The sequence below is a fragment of the Bubalus kerabau genome, chromosome 10 (assembly GCF_029407905.1).
Source record: "Bubalus kerabau isolate K-KA32 ecotype Philippines breed swamp buffalo chromosome 10, PCC_UOA_SB_1v2, whole genome shotgun sequence".
Classification (NCBI taxonomy): Eukaryota; Metazoa; Chordata; class Mammalia; order Artiodactyla; family Bovidae; genus Bubalus; species Bubalus kerabau.
Genome location: NC_073633.1, coordinates 88,086,499 through 88,106,867, shown reverse-complemented (window position 1 = coordinate 88,106,867; position 20,369 = coordinate 88,086,499). Strand labels below are relative to the sequence as shown.

Here is a 20,369-nt window from a genome sequence, read left to right as displayed (position 1 = left end):
CACAGGATGCCATGGGCTTGCTATGCACATGAGCCAGCAGAAAATTCAAATGGTTTGCTCTAAGTTAGGATCAGCAGAGATGGAGAGAAATGGACAGAGTTGGGTGCTTTTGAAGGTAGAGACAGCAAGGAATACAGATGGATCACACATGGTTTAGAAACATGACATGCAAGGATAACTCATGAGCAACTGGGGGAATGATTCTGCAGAGATATTCAGAGTGGGCAAGAAACATTTCATAAACAGGATGACCAAGCATCCTCGTTTTGTCGGGGGCTGAGAGGCTTCCTAAAATGTAGCACTTTCAGTGTTAAAACCAAGAGTGTCCTGGGAAACCAGGATGAGTTGATCATCCCAGATATAAACCAAGAGTTTGTACTGAGCCTATCTATTGGAGATCTATGTAGAGCTATCAGAAAGGCAGTTTGAAACACTAATCTAAAAGCAACTTTGAGCTGCAGGCACAGAATTGGGAGTCGCAGAGATATATGGGTGGCATTCAAAGTCACAGAACTAGATGGTATCACCATGGGGGAGAAGAGAAGAGCGCCCAGGACACAGTCAGCATTTCCCTTTTTCACAGGTAACATAAAAAATGCCTGCATCAGTATAGTTCCCCATCTACACTGCATTTGCCTTTCAGAATTAAGACTCTTACTTTCTAGATCTTGCCAGAAAATTAGAAACACAAAGTAAAATGTACATTTCAGATGCTCTGGGTGAACAGCCATTTAGCTTAAAGCCTCAACTTTGACAGCCATGTCAGATCCTTCCCAGGCATCACAGAAGAGCCCAATATACACAGTAGGGTTGTTTATTGACCATCCTTTCCCTTCTCTTCCCCAAAGCTTCATCACAAAGCAATCCTACGACTGCTACTCACAAATGTCTGACCTCTTTTTCCTACTTCCAAACCCACCCCTCTCTTTTTCTAATTATCTTCAAGAAACATTACCCTCAACTACCATAACCAAAAACTCACAATGAGCAAAAGGAACACAGAAAGAAGTAAGGTGACAATAAAAACTCTCTAAGGGCAAGTTGCACTTGAGAGGGGACCACAGCTCAGTGCATTAGTCTCCGTGAAAAGACTCCTAACACTCTTGGCTGCAACTGAACTTGGGTACACTGGTATTTAGAAAAGGAACAATTACCAGAGTGACTCAACAGATGGCCCATTGAAACGAAGGGATTAATACAATGTGTCTGGTGACCTAGTTCAAGTAACTAAATAGAAGCCTCCCAATCGGCCAACTTGTGATTGAAAATATCAAATGTTTGCAGCAGACCTTGTAAAATCTAGCCCTATTTATCCAATCTAGGCAGAGACAGTAAGAGAATGAAACATGGGAAATATCAAAAGTGATCTCGGGGCTTGGAATGGTCACAGAAGAATTACCCGGCTCCCCCGTGGGACAGCTCTATACCTATAAGGGCAGGCAACCTGGCTGGAGAGAGCAAGACGATGCAGGACATTTCAAATGTATATATTAAAGATTTTTTAAAAAGATGCTCTCTCACCAAAAAACACTCTGCCTAAAAGATAATTGAAATGTAGAATTTCAGAAAGAAGCAATTAATGGGAATAAATTATATCTAGTAAATCCTAATCTACTGATAAAAGGACCCTCCCCAGAGCGGGGCTCTCTATAGGGCCAAGGGAACCATCACGGTCACCCTTCAAAAGGACTTGCCAAATTTTTCTCTAGCACTTAAAAACACATGCAGATTCACCTTGAACTCTTAAGTTTAATAGAAGTGAAGCATTTTAAATTAGCTATATAAAGAAAAAAAGAAGCATACTTGAATTTAAAAATAAAAACAATGATAAAAACCTCAGAACAGTAAGGCTCAAAGGCTTATGATCAAATAGGATAAGCAGTGTCTCATTATGTAATTATGCCTTTTCATTTCACTTTTACACTGAATACGAATTTTATTTTTAAACTAACAATATTAGAAATGCAAACATCCTAATGTAAAACATCCTTAAAACACTGATTGACTGACTGCTGATAACTACATTTTCAGGGCACTTAAAAATATCATTTTTATATATGTATAAAACATACTCATATACAATGATTTTATCTGCTATATAAACACCTTCTATGATCACCACATTCCTATCTAGAAGGATATAAATTTTAAAAATCGATCTAATAAAATTTTATTTATCTTTCAAAGAAATTTAAATTTTGTAAATGATAGAAATTCACTGAACAAAATCCTCATAGCAGATTTCCCATGGCATAATTGGGTTTATAGATTTCTGACATTATGCTTAAGGATGGTAAAACTACACAGATACATTTAATGGGTACTAAGGCAAATACAATTGCCTGAAACAAGAAATACATAATTTAATTTATATATTTTTAAGTACATTTAATTGCTTCACCTTCATTCCAGTGAAATCACTGAACGATGTTTCACGTATCTATTCCATTAGCATTAAAACACTATTTATAGCTTTAAAATTTAATGATCTGAAAATATATTAATCTTTAGTTTGTATCTCCTTTAAAAAAAATAAGTTCTGAGATGTCATGATGGCTTTGTAAAATAAGCAGAGCTTTTTAATAAGAGGCGTTCTGACAAAAAGAGAAAAGCAGACACTGGGTGGAAAAAAAAAACAAAATGAAAAACTCCAGGTAGGAATCTTGAAGACGGGGCACTCCAAGACATGTGTTCTCCACAGACAGAGCCTGCTGTGGCCACAGTCACAAGGCAGAGAGCCACCCACTGCCCAGGTCCTCGGAGGGAAAGGAGGCCTCCATGTGAATATTTCAACAAAAAAATTATGCTGGGACATCAATACACCTTGAAAGTGGTTTCATAATTAATTTTAAAAAATCTACCCAGCAATGAAATATAAGATACAAATCAACAAAAACATTTTTCACTGAGCTCCTTATTTCAAAACCATTTTTAAGCTTCTGATGCATATAAAATTCCACAGCGTCGCTAAAGATCGAGACAAACATGTTACTACCGTCCAGTGCTAAGAGCTGTTAGGGAACACTTCACATAAAACCACACAGGGCACAAAGCAGTGAGCGCCACAGGATAATTCTGACAACTATTCTTTTGGAAATGGTGCCCAGAGAGATGACATGGCAACAACCGAGAACAGGTGTGAGGACATGCTGAGGAGTAAAGGAGAACCAGCCCCTAGTCCTGGGCCTCGGCTCAGGAAGGACGAGAGGCAGCATCATCATCGCCCCCGGCAGGCCTTCTCTCTGAGCACCAGACCAGGTGAGACAGCCAGCCCTGCCAGGGAACTCCAAGGAACCCATTCTTTCAAAGCACTTCCCATGCTTCATACCAGCCCCAGATACCAGCTGAGTCACAAAGCACCCACTTAAGAAATACAGAAATGAATACAGAAATCAATGAGTGGACTTCCCTGCTAGTACAGTGGATAAGAATCTGTCTGCCAGCAACAGAGATGCAGACACAGAAAACAAACTTCAGGACACAGGTGGTGGGGGGGTGGGGGAGGGGGAAGGAAAGGGTGAGGGGAATGGAGAGAGTAGCTTAGAAGCATATACTCTACCATATGTAACACAGACAGCCAATGGCAATTTACTGTATGGCTCAGGGAACTCAAATCAAGGCTCTGTAACAACCCACAGGGGTGGGGAAGGGTGGGAGGTGGGAGGGAGGTTCAAGACAGAGGGATATATGTGCATGTGTGTGTATACACACATATATATACACACACACACATTTATATATGTATATCCATGGCTAATTCATGTTGACATATGGCAGAAACTAAAGCAATTATCCTTCAATTAAAAAAAAAAAAAAAGAATCCACCTGCCAATGCAGGGGACACAGGTTTCATTCCTGGTCTGGGAAGATCCACACGTTGCAGAGCAACTAAACGCGTGTATCACAACTACTGAGCCCAAGCTCTAGAGCCCGTGAGCCACAACTGCCGAGCCTGCCATTGGACGTCATGCGCCGAGAGCCTGTGCTCTGCAACAGCAGAAGCCACTTGAATGAGAAGCCCACACCGCGCAACAAAGAACAGCCCCTGCTTGCCACAACTAGAGAAAGGCCTGTGCAAAGCAATGAAGACCCAGCACAGCCAAAAGTAAACAAATAAATAAAATTTATTTTAAAAAATAATGAATGAGAAGACGAGAAGTCAGTAAAAAAAAGAAGCTGTTTTTCATGGAAGGAGGAGAACCAAGATGAAGAATTTAAGGAAAAAAAAGGGTCACTCCTTGGGAAATGAGGCAGAAAACAGAGAAGATAGTGTAGTTATGTCACAAGCGGAAGAAAGCCCAGGAATACGCAGGCTGAGAGTCTTGAGAATTGGGTATCTGGAAATAAGGAGACCACAGAATTACAATGCTTTAAGAGCAAAAGCCACAGAGTAATACAGTACTTTCCCCTTCCAAGATCGGGAATAAGGCAAGGATTCTGTTCTCAACACTTTCAGTCAACCTTGAGCTCAAAGTTCTGGCTAGTTCAGTCAGACCAGGAAAAGCAATTTAAAAAGGTATAAACATAGAAAAGAAGAAGTAAAACTGTCATTTTCACAGACATCTAGCAATGACTATGTATGTCAATAACACACACACACACACAATATTAGAACTAGCATGCGAATTTAGGAGTCTTGTAGAATATACCGTCAATTTACAAACAGCAACTATATGTTTCTATTCTAGCAAGTAAAAGGTAGAAAAAATTTTTTAAATCTTAAAACTTTAAAACACTCATTTTGAGGAGCATAAGAAAATCAGTCACATAATATCTACTTAATAAATATTTGATGTAAGAATAAATGAATGAGAAAAAAATGTCAATGAAAATTCGTAATATACCTAATGAAGGAAGTAAAAATTTTCTATACTGAAAACTAAAAAACGTTGAGAGAATTAAGTAGAGAGGTTTGTGGAAAGCAGACTCAGTATTATCAAAATGTCTGTTCTCCACAAATTAAAAAACAGGTTCAATGAAATCCCAATCAAAATCTAGCAGGCTTTTATGAATCAAACAAAAAACAATGACAAGTTCATTCTAAAATTTCTAAGAAAATACAAAGGATCTACAATAGTTAAACAATTATGAAAAGCAAGAACAAAGTTAGAGGGCTTAATTACTTGATTTAAAACTTATAATACAGCTACTATACTCAAGACAGTGTATAACTGGCATAAGAACAGACAAATACAGCAGTGGAACAAACAACAGGCCAGGAACAGATTTATACACATATGGTTAACTGATTATCAACCAAGACAACAACTCACTGTAAGAGGAAAAAATCTTTTAGCAAACAAATGGGGGGAAAAACAACACCTCAATAATTATGTTATTTCATATACAAAAAAATTAAAGGTAGGTTATCAACCTAAATGTAAAGATAAAACCCTAAGGGATGTTTAAGTAAACACAAAAAAACACCTTCCCACCATTGAAAAGGGAAAGACTTCTTGGATAACTCACAGCCGAGTACTAACCATGAAAAATAATAAATTGGGTTAAACTTTCTACTTATCAGGAGACACCATTAAGAATAAAAATCTCTCTCTCTTAAAGCAAAAGAAATAAAAACAAAAATAAATAGGACCTAGTTAAACTTAAAAACTTTCACACAGCAAAGGAAATCATCAACAAAATGAAAAGTCAACATATTGACTGGGAGAATATATTTGCAAATGACCAATAAAGGGTAATATCCAAAATACATAAATAGCTCATACAACTCAATATTAAAAAACAAACAACACAATTAAAAAATTGGCAGATGGCTTGAATAGACATTTTTGCAAAGAGAAACTGTAGATGGCCAACAGGCACGTGAAAAGATGCTAAATATCATTAATCACTGGAGAAATACAAATTAAAACCACAATGAGATTTCATCTCATACCTGTCAGGATGGCTACCATCAAAAAGAATACAAATAACAAATCTTGGTCTGGATGCAGAGACACAGGACTCCTCATACACTGTTGGTGGGAATGTAAATTGGCACAGCCACTGTGGAAAACAGTATGGAGGTTTCGCAAAAAGCTAAAAATAGAACTACAATATGACTCAGCAAGTGGACTCTTGGGTATATAACTGGGGGGAAGCGGAGAGGGGTGTGGAGAAAACACTGATTCAAAAAGATACATGTATCTCAGTTTTATAGCAGCACTATTTACAATTGCCAAGATATGGAAACAACCCTAAGGTCTTATTGACAGATGAATGAATAGAAAGGATATGGTGTATATATACCTATATATGTATACACACACACACACACACACATATATATACACACACACACACTATGGAATACTATTCAGACATTAAAAAAAAAAGAAAATTTCCCATTTGCAACAACATGTATGGAATTATGCCAAATGAAATAAGCCAGAGGAAGAAAAATACTATATGGTATCACACGTGAAATCTAAAAAAATACAACAAACTGGTGAATATAACAAAAAAGTACCAGACTCGGAGATACAGAGAACAAACTAGTGGGTACCAGTGGGAAGATGGAAGGGGAGAGAGGTGAGACAGGAGTAGAGGATTAAGAGGTACCAACTATTATATATAAAACAAGTAAGCTATAAAGATATACTATACAGCACAGGAAATAACTATAAAAGCAGTATAATTTTAAAAATTATCAATCACCATGTTACACATCTGAAACATGTAATACTGTACTATACTTCAATTAAAAATCAAAAAAGAATATAAATATATGCTTCAGTTCAGTTCAGTCGCTCAGTCATGTCAGACTCTTTGCGACCCCATGAACTGCAGCACGCCAGGCCTCCCTGTCCATCACCAACTCCCGGAGTTCACTCAAACTCATGTCCATAGAGTCGGTGATGAGCCATCTCATTGAGCCATCTCATCCTCTGTCGTCCCCTTTTCCTCCTGCCCCCAATCCCTCCCAGCATCAGAGTCTTTTCCAATGAGTCAGCTCTTCACACGAGGTGGCCAAAGTACTGGAGTTTCAGTTTTAGCATCATTCCTTCCAAAGAACACCCAGGGCTGATCTCTTTTAGAATGGACTGGTTGGATCTCCTTGCAGTCCAAGGGACTCTCAGGAGTCTTCTCCAACACCACAGTTCAAAAGCATCAATTCTTCAGCACTCAGCTTTCTTCACAGTCCAACTCTCACATCCATACATGACCACTGGAAAAACTATAGCCTTGACTAGATGGACTTTTGTTCGCAAAGTAATGTCTCTGCTTTTCAATATGCTATCTAGATTGGTCATAACTTTTCTTCCAAGGAGTAAGCGTCTTTTAATTTCATGGCTGCAGTTACCATCTGCAGTGATTTTGGAGCTGACATACATATATATGTCTATGTTATATATCTGCACACATTTATACATTATTTAAATATGTATAGGCAATACATATTTAAAAACCTCACAAATCAATAACAATAATTCAATAATATTTTAGAAAAACAATCAAGAGAGTATGCAAAAAAAAAAAAGATGAATAGCCAATAAGCATATGAAAAGATATTCAAAATCACTAATCATCAGGAAAACACAAATAAAAATTATTAATCATCAGGAAAACACAAATTAAAAATCACAATGAGATACTCATCCTACTGTGCTGTGCTTAGTCGTGTGCGACTCTGCGTCCCCACGGACTGTAGCCCATCAGCCTCCTCTGGGTTTGCCAGTATCCTACAGACAAGAATACTGGAGTGGGTTGCCATGCCCTCCTTCAAGGGATCCTTCCAACTCAGGGATCAAACCCAGGTCTCCCGCGTTGCAGGAGGACTCATCCTACCAGAATTAGCAAAAATTAAACAAAACAGAGCAAAACAACAACAACAACAAAAAAAAACCACCCAACAATTGTGTGGCTGAACCACACTGACTCCATTTTGCCAGCTGCCTCCTATGTCTGCAGTCCCACCTGCCCTCGTTTCTGGGTAATGTAGCTTTAGTCTTCCCAGTGAAGGCACCCAAGCCAGGTAGGTACCCTACTGCTCTACCTTTGCCTTTGTCTGATATGAAAACTGCAAGAATGCCTGCTGCTCACACAGAACCACCTTGGTTCCTAGAGGTGTGGACTTGCTTCTCTTTGGTACGTAAGTTATCGACAAAATGAAGTCACTCAGTCGTGTTCGACCTTTGCAACCCCATGGACTGCATTCTGCCAGGCTCCTCCATTCATGGGATTTTCCAGGCAAGAATACTGGAGTGGGTTGCCATTTCCTTCTTCAGGGGATCTTCCCAACCCAGGGATCGAATCCAGGTCTCCCGCACTGCAGGGAGATTCTTTACTGTCTGAGCCACCAGGGAAGCCCCCAGTAATTGGCAAGAAACTTCCTAATTGCACTTTTTGGAGCTGCCTGTTTTGTTCTAGAGTCTCAAAGTTCCATCTCAGTTCAGAGATTATTAGTCAATATCTCCACCTTCCAACACACACACAAAAAGCTAACTATTAAACACTAGTAAGAATGTGACGCAACTGGAAGGCTCACAAATTATTACTCGCTCAAGCATAAAATGGCACAACCACCTTGGAAAAACGTTCAGCAGCTTCTTATATTGCCAAACAAACATCTAGTCTATGATCCAACAATTCTACTGCTAGGTATTAACCCAAGAGGTATGAAAATAAGATGTCTACAAGATGACTTTATAAAAATGTTTCTAGCAGCCTTATTCATAACAGCCAATAATAACTAAAAACAACCCAAAGCTTAGGCCACTTAAGATCTATACATTTTACTGTATGTGTATTAATGCATGTGTTAAATCAGCGTCCCTCAAACAACTCCCAAAACACTAGAAGAATTAAGGGATTTACACTGATGGACTAGTTCTTCCCCTTGCCCCACTTCTTGTTTTTCCTGCACTGGAAATAAGAAAGAGAGAATGAGAGATCTGAGAGGGGGTGGGAACATTTGTGCTAGAGAAAGAGAGGTGAAGAATGTTTACGGGCAAAGAAAATGCATGAAGAGATGGGCAGGGGGAAGACGGGAATGCCAGGACTAGAGGATTCACATCTGGAGAAGGCGAGGGGTCCACAAGACAGACGGGGTGAAGAGTTCAACTGTGGGAAGGCACAGGAGCTCATGAAGCATGGAGGACAGAGCAGATGAAGGCGTTGGGTGCTGGGAAGTAGGTTTATCCTCCAGCACAGTGGATCCATGGGCCTGCCACCTTCCTCTCCCTTAACCTTAAGGTTCCTAATTCAAGGAATGAACCTTAATTCCTTTATGCTACCTTATGGAAAATGTACTGAATGGAGAGACCTGAGTTGACAACTGTTGTGGTTGGTATCATACTTGCCTAAAATAAAGAAAGAATACCTGGCAAAAGACTAGAATCTCTCTTGTGAATGATGTATGCCTTGTGTCAACATGGATTAGCTTTTCTAGAAAGAAGGATACGAGAGCCCATCTGTTTCCTGCTCTTCAAATGACTTATTTTGTTATTTTTAACAAATAACTATGCATTTGGGTCTTTATTTACTTATCCTTAAAATGTATGTCATAGACTAATAAACACTGGATTCTTTACATTAGTCAAACATTCTAAATACAGAACATGCTCTCTAGGTTAATTTACTCACCAGTAGGTGGAACTTTTAACAAATGGCCCAATAAAGGCGATAATTTATCTCATGTGGAGTATGAATTATTCTTGCTAGAGATGGAGATAAGAAATTATAGTCCATATAACACGAACAAGGTCTGGTTTCTGTGGAAGTGACAACTTGGACTTTCTATGCTCTGCCGATTTCAGTCCCCTTTTTTGAACACTACATGACTTTACCGTAATTTCAAACAACTTAAAATGCCTATGCAGGGACTTCCCTGGCAGCCCAGTGGTCAAGATTTCCCCTTCCAAAGCTGGGGGGTGTGTGTTCAATTCCTGGTCGGGGAGCTGAGATCCCACGTGCTTCATGGACAAAAAAAACAAAACATAAAACAGAAGCAATACTGTAATAAATTCAAGAGAGAAATGAATTTTTTTAAATGCCTAAGTAACTGGCAAGTTTAAATATCTCTACTTTGAAGGCAGAGAATGGTATCCTAAGAAGAGCTAAAATGTTTTCCTTGGACCTAATCAAGTGTTTCCACTGCTACTGTATCCTTCTTTTCCTTATTCAACAAAGACATCACTTCCAAGGTAACTGACACAACTTTTCTGGTCTGCCCTAGCTAACACTGTACTTTACAAAATCCAAAATTCTGAAAAGCAAATTTCAGAATTTTCATAAGTCCAGAAACTAGGACTTATAATACAGTCTTTCATGGAATTTAAGTTCCATTTACAGTGGAAAGGAAAGAACAGACAGGGTAAGCTGAGAAATGCCCCTCTAATCAAGCAGTCTTAGAATACATGCAATAATCAGCCCAACTCTTCCCCTCAACAGGGCAAGCTGCTGTCAGCGTGTGATTAGTGTTTTGAAACAATTCCAAAAGGCTTGTTGAGGTAAACTATTGACCAGCTTCAAGGAATGTCAAATCTCCACGACACGGTCTTTTCAGAATTCCTCATCAGTGTCAGCACTGGTTTACCATGAAATGCAGGAAAGCATTTCTGATGAGGAGCTGCTGCCAATGAAGAAGCAGCTTTTAGGCCAGCTTCAACATGCGAGCTGGCATTGCCCCACAAATAAGACACCTGCTCAGATGATATCTGCGGCGGAAGAAGCATCTCACCACAACACTTCTACTTTCCAGCTACGATGGGAGGCAGAGGAAGAACATGCACCCCCCCCCAACCTTTATTCTCCTTGTAAGTTCTCTCTCTGTGGTCCAGGTCACACCCCTCTCCACAAGAACATCAATGTGCACAAATTGAAAAGCTCGAGGGCAAGGAGTTAAATCACACACACGCTGTATTCTGTATGAAAGCTCAACAAAATCTACAAGTCCATCTGTCAGAGAAACCGTCCTCTTGCTGAGTAAGAAGTGAGACGGGCACCCAGAAATCGTAACTCCCAGAACCAGTTATTTTTCATGGGGCCAGGAACTTCAGGGTCATTGCCAATAGAAACTTTTTCTGTATATAAAGGGCAGGGACTCCTTTCTCTGTAAATATTATGAAATACTAACCACTTGCTTGAATGTAATATTTGTTATGCTACATTTGTTCAATGTGTGGAGCTTTTTCTTCTGCAAAAGGTCTAAGAAGGAAAAAGTTGGCCTACTCAAGAAATAGCTGTTCCCTGGAAACAGCAATGTCAGAGCAGGCAGATCTCAGATGGAGGTCATGAAACGAACAGAGAGTATTTATAGTTGGCCACTCAAGCAGAGAACAACGGTAACAACAGTATCCTCTTTATGACATTTTGTAGCTTACTAGAGAGCATTTTTGTGTCCATTATCTCATTTGGGAAAACAGGCCAAGTCCTCTCAGAACTGTAAGGAAGCATCCTGGCACCAAAGAACACGTGGCTCTGTGCACTTGGAGGGAGAAATTCACAAAACTGAAATAAGTGCATCTTCTTCTGCGCTAAACAACAGTCACTAAGAAACCATCTGAAACTATCCTGCGGATCAGATGTGAAAGCAGCATCCCATGACTGCAGTTAGTGGTGGGCTACATGCAATAAACACAACCAAAAATGGAGGAGTCTGGAAAGGATAGTAACTACCTAACAAGAAACTAGACTTTTTTTTTTTTTAAGAAATATACACTTATTTTTAACAGTTTTCCACCCAAAATAGATATTACAGTTTGGTTGTTATTATTTTTTTGTTATTTATTTTTAACTGGAGGATAACTGCTTTACAACAGTGTTAGTTGCTGCCATATATCAACATAAAGAAACTAGACTTTTTATTCTTTTATGTTTTATTGTTCTTCAAGTATCGAAACATGTTAAGAAGGGGCCTACCCTGCCCTTTCTGTATCCAGAAATGCCAAAAACAGACACAAACCAAAATGCATCATGGCTCTGGTTCTGTTTTGTAACATTTGGAAGAAAGTGGACTTGACATCGAAATTTAGAGACCTAGTAATGAAGCCAAAAAGATCTGAAGTAGCAAACTAGAGGAAGCAGAAGAGAAACACTGAAGCCCAGATCCCACTCTGCCAGATGTAAGGGATGAAAGGATGGACGCCCATGCAGTCGCTCCCAACTGTGGTTTCACATACGACCACTTGGGGACTCCAAGAATCTCAAAGAATGCAGCAAAATGTCAGGACACAATTTTAATCCCACAAATTTATGGAAGACCAATGTTCGGCAATGGCACCCCACTCCAGTACTCTTGCCTGGAAAATCCCGTGGACGGAGGAGCCTGGTGGGCTGCAGTCCATGGGGTTGCTAAGAGTCGGACACGACTGAGCGACTTCACTTTCACTTTTCACTTTCATGCATTGGAGAAGGAAATGGCAACCCACTCCAGTGTTCTTGCCTGGAGAATCCCAGGGACAGGGGAGCCTGGTGGGCTGCCATCTATGGGGTCACACAGAGTCGGACACGACTGCAGCACCCTTTACAATGTTCCACAAAAACTCAAGTAGGAATGGTTGGAAACCACCTCTCTGGAAACGAGGCAACAGGGGAGCCTTTTATTTTGAAAACTGAAGACAAAATAACATCTCACACTTCTCTAGGAAAAAAGGGATCTACTACATAATATTAGGGAAGAAGATTCAACTAAAAAAAAGGGGGGTGGTATTCAACTTATATCATGGCTTCCTCACAGAATCTATGAAGGAGGAATTCACCGGTAGGAAATTAGAATGGTGGTTTTAAGAAGAGAGTGAGCCTATTTTTTTCTTGCAGTTAACAAGTCAGCAAGTCAGTCAGACTTTCTGTTAACTGACCATCTACTAATAAAAAACAAAGACCTAGCTCAGAAGATGGAAGTTACCTGGTATGATTTGGGTCAACAAAGACGCAGATAAAGAAATAATGCTGCTAAGTCACTTCAGTCGTGTCCGACTCTGTGCGACCCCATAGACGGCAGCCCACCAGGCTCCCCGTCCCTGGGATTCTCCAGGCAAGAACACTGGAGTGGGTTGCCATTTCCTTCTCCAATGCATGGAAGTGAAAAAATAAAGTGAAGTCGCTCAGTTGTGTCCGACTCCTAGCGACCCCATGGACTGCAGTCTACCAGGCCCCTCCGTCCATGGGATTTTCCAGGCAAGAGTACTGGAGTGGGGTGCCAGTAGCAATTCCTGTGATGGGTTAAGTTTTAAGATGACAAATTTCTCATCTGAATTCTTTTCTAATTTTCTTCCCACATAAGGCTGACCCTTCATTCTCTACCTGAACTTGACTTCATTCCCATCTTTCACTTAGAACAAAGTCAAAATCTCTTCTTATGGTCTACCTCATATCTTTCATATCAAAAAAAGAGGAAGGAAATGTGGAAAGAGAAGTAAAAAGATAACCCATTTTGAAGGAATGAAAATGAGGATTGGGAAACCAATAATAAATGACTTAATCCAAATCCTTTTCAAAAACAGATTACATTGAAATCTTATGTGAAACAAACAAATACCTATCAAGCTATCTTTGTGAAGGAGGAGTAAATTTAACAGAATCAGGAACCCACTCATAGATTGTGTTATAACTTGTTAAGAGCCAAAGTGCAAATTAAAAATAAGGAGGGTTATTTATAGCTTTAGCATTGGACTTGAAAATAAACAAATTTGAAATAAATCTAATGAGCGTTATGCAAGAAAATCAAATGACATATACAACCCTAAGATTGTGAATAAAAAGACAACAGTTCAGAATATTAAAAACAATCATGCAAAATTGAAATGTCATATGTAGCTACCCATAAGTAAAACTGGTAGAAAAGATACGATTACTATTTATTAATAAAAATATTTTGAAAACAAATTAAAATTTGCTTTCTTCAACCATTTAAATGCAAAGATCTTAATCTGATGTCAAACTAAAAACACACTTATAACATCAGGGAATCAAAGTTTGAGTGTTTTACAACAATACAAAGTTATAAAATAATTTAAAATGAAGCTATTTGACTAATACAATTCAAATCAGCCTCTCAGTGCAAGCGACTGCCATCGCAAAAGTAAAATGCCACAAGCTGTTGCTGTATAACTAAAAAATCTGCAAAGACAGTGCTGTGTTCTTACCAACATAGACAGCTGCTGACACAATTCTTTTAAAAATCCTCCTTTTCTTCCAGGGGTGGAGTTTCCCAAAGAATTCCAGGCTAAAATCTAAAGGGACACAGGACCAAAACCAAGTGATACCACAAAACGCAAACTTCCTTTAAAACAACTTTTACACTCTGTACTTGGAAGAGAGGACAAAGGACAAAGCTCTCATCATTTGCTCTGTTTACACCACTAAGGCTTCAGAACAAGAAACTCTGGGGCTCATTACTGGCCAACTGGTTGAAGTGCATCACTGCTCAGAGAGAATGCTTCTGTTAAGGACATGCACTTGAAAGAAGCCCTCTGGAAGCTAAGAGGGCTGCGGCATACATACCAAGTTATTTTGAGCCTCAGAGAAAGAGGCCAGCAAACAAATCCTCAGAAATGATCAAAACGTCACAAAGGGCAAATACTTTCAGATCCAGGGCGATGTCTGTTGTTTCCTTGTGGTGTGGTGATTTGAAAACCAGACAACACCCGGGCTTACTGTAAACCGAAGCATGAAGTGGGATACTGGAGATGTGAGTCAGTGCGGGGTTTTGCAAGCTGCATTGTTTACCTTACAGGATGGGGGAGGGAGCAAAGAGAAGGGGTACATGGGACAGAATGTGGCAGAGGAGAGATACACCGTATTAAAAACAAGTCCAGGAGGGACCCTGAACTCAATTACCCTTGGAGAATTACCATATGTGGCCTAGTCTCTTGCCTTTCCTATCAGGGAACAGACATTTCCTTTAAAAACACAGTGTTCTCCTACTGTTCCATATAATAAGCTTACTTTACAAGGCTCCTTCACTTAACAAATCAAACAAAAACAAGTCACAGGCCTACATAGAGAAATACACCCGACACCAAAACTCTCTCCCTAAAAGCATTAAAAACAAAAGTTAACCAGGATAGGCCAGAGCCCAGCTTGTCTTTAAAGAGACTCCTCTTTATTCTACAATGAAATGTCAACAACTTGTTCATATAAATACTTGCAGTTTAGGTGATATTATGTTTAACACATACCATTACAGATATTTAAGAATTTCTGGGTGCCACCACCCACGTCAGTCCTTCATTAACCATTGGGATGGGTCAGCCCCCCCTTTAATGGTATGCCCTGTGTTCTATGAGAGCACGTTATTAGTGCATGCTGATCACAACTACTTCTCGACAGCAAAATTACAGATGGTTATTTTCATTTTATGTTCAGATATACTTCCTGCATTTTTGTAGGTACATATTATTTTTGGAAAAGTTATTTTTTTAATTTGCTGGAGTTGCTGCTATTGCATTGCTAAGTTATGTCTGACTTTTGGCGATCCCATGAACTGTAGCACACCAGGCTCTCCTGTCCTTCACTATCCCCCAGTGGTGGTAGTTTAGTCACTAAGTCCTGTCCGACTCTTGCAACCCCATGGACGGTAGCCTGCCACGCTCCTCTGTCCATCGGATTCTCCAGGCAAGAATACTGGAGTGCGTTGCCATTTCCTTCTCCAGGGGATCCTTCCAACCCAGGAATCAAACCCAGGTCTCCTACATTGTAAGCAGACTCTTTACTGACTAAGCTATTAGTGAAGATTTTGCTCAAATTCACGTCTATTGAATTGGTGATGCTATCTAACCATCTCATCCTCTGCCCAGATTTTCTTGATGCTTCAAACAATAGCTCAGATGGTAAAGAATCCGTCTGCAATGCAGTAGACCCCAGTTCGGTTACTAGGTCAGGAAAATACGCTGAAGAAGGGACAGGCTACCCACTCCAGTATTCTTGGGCTTCCCTTGTGGCTCAGCTGGTAAAGAATCCGTCTGCAATGCGGGAGACCTGGGTTTGATCCCTTTGGGAAGATCCCCTGGAGAAGGGAAAGGCCACCCACTCCAGTATTCTGGACTGGAGAATTCCATGGACTGTATAGTCCATGGGGTCGCACAAAGTCAGACATGGCTGAGCAACTTTCACTTTCAAACAAATACAATGAAATGAACATGACTCCAAAATGATTAGCAGAATATCATGAAAGAACAGAATTTTAGCTACGATGAATGCCGTTCCTTGGCTTGAATTTTTATAACCAACAAGCTCTATACACTTGCAGAGTGGATGGATATCCATTGATGTCTCTATCTTTAAAATGAAGCCACTATGCAGTAATAAAATAGGATTACCAAGTGGGAGGGAGGCTCAAGAGGAAGGCGATATATATCTTCATACATTGTTTAGCAGAGTTTGCAGAATACACAGAGAGCATCTAACCCTACAGATCAGACTAATTCTATTTAACTAATTTGAAAAGAGAGAGAGAAAAAAAAAAGACGGTGCAAAGTTTTTGCCAGGGATTAGTATTCATTGTAAGATTGAGATTTCATTTCCAGAAAGTTAGAAGGCATCTGCTACTGTGGGGATAAGATATCATCAAGCATAAAACTCCAGATATGTCTCCATTCATTAAGAACTGTTGAATTCCTGACCTGGCCTGTCATGCACCTGTTGACGAGAGATACTGAATGCCACAGAAGAAATAATTCACACGGTGTAACCTAGAAGCCATAAGGTGATGCTGAAGTCCCACTGGAGGTAAACCTTTCACACCCCTCTATTCAGGTGTTAGCTCATGACCCAGTTATTTCCATACTGTGCAAACTAAGGGCCGTAAGCTTGGGTGTTTGTATTTGGTACTGAAGCACGGTCTCTTGGCTCCTAATTCTAAAAAGAGATTAAGTGAAAGGTTAATTGGGTACTAAACAAGTCCTTATGACAAATAGGATTGCAGTTTTTAGTGAACAGGCATCCTTTATAAACACAGCCTAAACTGCTAATATGAAGGTCCTTTGTGATTTATATCATGGGAAAGAGCTTAAGTAACCATGTAATTAGGAATACTTTACCAACCAGTTTCTTAGAAACTCACTTTAAAATCTTCCAACTTAACTCAGCAGATTTGCTAACCATAATTTTGTAATTTGAACACCTGACTTTCCAAAATGACTATGACAAGTATATAACAAACAGCGATGCCCTAGACCAACAAAGATAGCCCAACTCACGCGACCCCACAGACGCAGACCAGCACTAAGGCCTGCAAAACACAAAGGTAAGCAACGAGCCATGGCTTTCTTCTACTTCATGTCAAAAGACACATTCCTCTCAAAGGCCCGATCACAGATATCTCAACATGAAAACAAAGATTTATCTACGTATTAAAAAGTCAACTCACATTACAAGTTGAAAATCTGGTCTTTTAGCTACTGACTGGCTAAATGTGTTTGTTTTTTCTCTTTAGGGCAGAAACAATCAGGTAATAAGTGCTGGACAAGATCTTTAACGCACCATCAGAGAAAACCCATAGAGAGAGAAAAAACTAATTAAAAGGCTTACTTTCTATCTAAGAAAAGCCCTCATTGTATCTTTATTCCTAAATGACTTACATTTAAATGTCCTCCACTGTAGAATTAATTTGATTATTTTAATGTTTTTCACTAAAATAAGCTGAAACAAAGTGAACTTATTCAGTGAAGACAAAAAATGACTTTCACCCACTTCACTGCCAGGTAACTGATGCAGGTCTAAGTAAGTCTGCTGATTCATCCTTTTAAGAAAGAGAAGAAAAGGATATCAAATTCCATCCTAAATATGAAAGATATTGATGAGGGGGTTCAAGTTAAAAGATGAAAAATGGACATAACATAAACTAAATACAAACCTAATATAAACTAAACTATGTCAACCGTGCTGTGGGAGTTAAGCTGAGACCATTAGCAGCAAGAAGGCCACTGGATCTCCCTTCCTGAAAGACCCTGGAAGGAGAACAAACTGGAGCTGGGAAATAGGCAACTGTTGCTATCTTCTTCCCAAAGGAAACGCTACAAAGCCTGGAGGAATGCTCTAAAACAGAGCGCAAAATGAGAACTGCCTACAACTGTCAAATACTCTATTGCTTTTCACCCTAAGGATGAGATATGCTTTCACAAATGTGTATACACACCCTTGAGAATACCTTCAAACTCAAAGAAGTCTCCCTTTCTAGTTCCCTCAATCACAATAAAGAGTAGAAAACATTTAGTAGCATTCTGGATAATTTGTGCCAATTTAGATGATTCACGTATGGCTTCCCCAGACTAAATGGTCTACGGCCAGAGCTTTTAAGTCAACAAGGGTGCAGAAAGCAAGACCTAATTACAGATCTGAGTCACTGTCTAGAAGTTCCCTCAGCCCAGTGGAGCATCCCCCACAAAGGCACCATTTCATTTTGAGGCATAAAAACAAGCCAAGTCTACAAATTCCTTTACATAAGAAATAAATATGAAGACATCCTTCTACAAGAAACAAAAACATCAGTTCACTGAACTGGTGTCAGTAACAGGTTTTTTTTCCCTTAAGAAACAAGTTTTTTAAACAAAAAAATGGATATAAAATATATTGTGGGACTGTAGCTTAAATATCTTGCATTTCCTGTCTATATCTGGCCTGCTATTCAAATGGCATTCCATTTGAAGGCTGGTCATCTCTCAATGGAAGAGATTTACTAGCTCTTTTCCTAGGGGCCTCACTGATTGTTTCCATTTGAAGGCTATAATCTTCTAACATTGGCAACATTTTAATTCAGGATTCTAGGCCCACAAATAAGGAAACAAGCTAAAGACAGTTATATTTAAATAAAATTAAAATAAGGATCCATTTTTTAACAACAAAAAATACACGGACAAAGCACAAAAACATAAAATTGGATTTCTACAAAAGAGGTCTTTATTTCCCTTTCTGTAGTGAAAATACAATCTATATGAATTAAGGGGGGAAAACCTTTTCAGTTTACTTTTTTGTTCAGGAAAAGAAAATGGAAACCCTCTTCTGATTGTCCTAAATCTTTCTCTGACATTTTATCAGTAACTACGCTACCAAGTTGAAAGGATTAATGATCTCTGAGGGGCAATGGCTATTCAGTCCTGTGGAAGCAATATTCCAAACAGGAACCAAGGGTGAAGAATGGGTTTTTTGAATGCAGAAGTTAAATGACTTGAGAAATGTTTCAGACAAGGATGCTATGAAATCATCTCCAAGACTCATGCATGCGTGTGTGTTATTAAGTCGCTTCGGTCACGTCCAACTCTTTGCGAGCTCACCAGGCTCCTCTGTCCATGGGATTCTCCAGGCAAGAATACTGGAGTGGGTTGCCATGCCCTCCTCCAGGGGATCTTCCTGACACAGTATGAACTCACCAGGCCTCTTGCGTCTCCTGCGTTGGCAGGCAGATTCTTTACAACTTGAACTGCCTGGGAAGCCCACCAAGACTCATGCCGGGGTGCAATGGGAATAATGTGATGCCCTGACTGAAAGACCTTGCTTCCTAAGCCATCCACAGGAGTGGACACCCCTCTGTAACTGCTGCCACCAGTACAAGGTGGACACTGACAAGCTGACAAATTTAGAAAGCAGAGACGTCAATTTTGTCAGGAAGATGGCTGATTGTCAGAGTGCAGAAAACGCAAAAATTTACCCAAGTTTGCCAAAAGCATGCATTCTGACCACAGGATGAATGCAGGAATTTAAGCGAAAACATAACCTACACACTCTGAAAAGCTCACTGACTCACTGGGGCCTGCGCTTGCCAACCCTTTAAAGGAGTGCAGGCACGGGTGTAGACAGTGAACTCAGCAGCAGAGCAAGCATGAGACTCGAGAAGATAAGCATGTTGATTAAACTCATCAGCCATTTAAAACCAAACACATTTTGGGGCATCCCCCAGGAGGTCCAGAGGTTAGGGCTCCATGCTCCCACTGCAGGGGCATGGGTTCAAACCCTGGTCAGGAAATTAAGACCCCACATGCCGCATGGTGGGGCCAAATAATTAAATAAAAATTTTACACATTTCATTATGGATCACCAAGATGCCTTGTAACAGATCTTTGCACAAGTCTCTAAGAATGCATTTATAGCTTCTTTCCGTGATCCTGAATTTCTTCTCAACTTCTCAACAACAAAACACACAGTATCTACATATACCTGAAGTGAAAAAGCATACAGAAATCACCCTATCTATATGTGGTAAAAGCACAAACAAACGCAAGGGAAGAATAAAGATGTAAACGAGGAAAGGCGTTCTTCGAAGGTGGAGAAAGGGCACTGCTTTGAGAGAGGATGATCACATGGTTTTAACTGTTCCATGGAATTGGTAAACATTCAATTTCCCTAGAGTGTTGGGGGAGGATATATATAAATATCTGTTATGCCATCCTTTAAAGAGTTCTTATATTTGAGATTCACAGTAATTTTTTAAG

General features: G+C 39.7%; 1 protein-coding gene across 47 annotated transcripts in view; it reads right to left on the bottom strand.

The window, feature by feature from the left end:
• SIPA1L1 (signal induced proliferation associated 1 like 1) overlaps positions 1 to 20,369 on the bottom strand; it is a 512,605-nt gene that overhangs the window by 174,733 nt on the left and 317,503 nt on the right. For 2 of the 47 annotated variants that reach the window (XM_055538534.1, XM_055538537.1), the window contains one exon: positions 14,088 to 14,174. The exons of 43 other annotated variants lie outside the window; for them this stretch is intronic. The gene's annotated coding sequence lies outside the window, so the exon portion shown is untranslated. Of the gene's footprint in view, positions 1 to 7,604; positions 7,683 to 14,087; positions 14,175 to 20,369 lie in introns of all 47 variants that reach the window. 2 more of the 47 variants (XM_055538533.1, XM_055538536.1) reach the window with 1 other exon arrangement.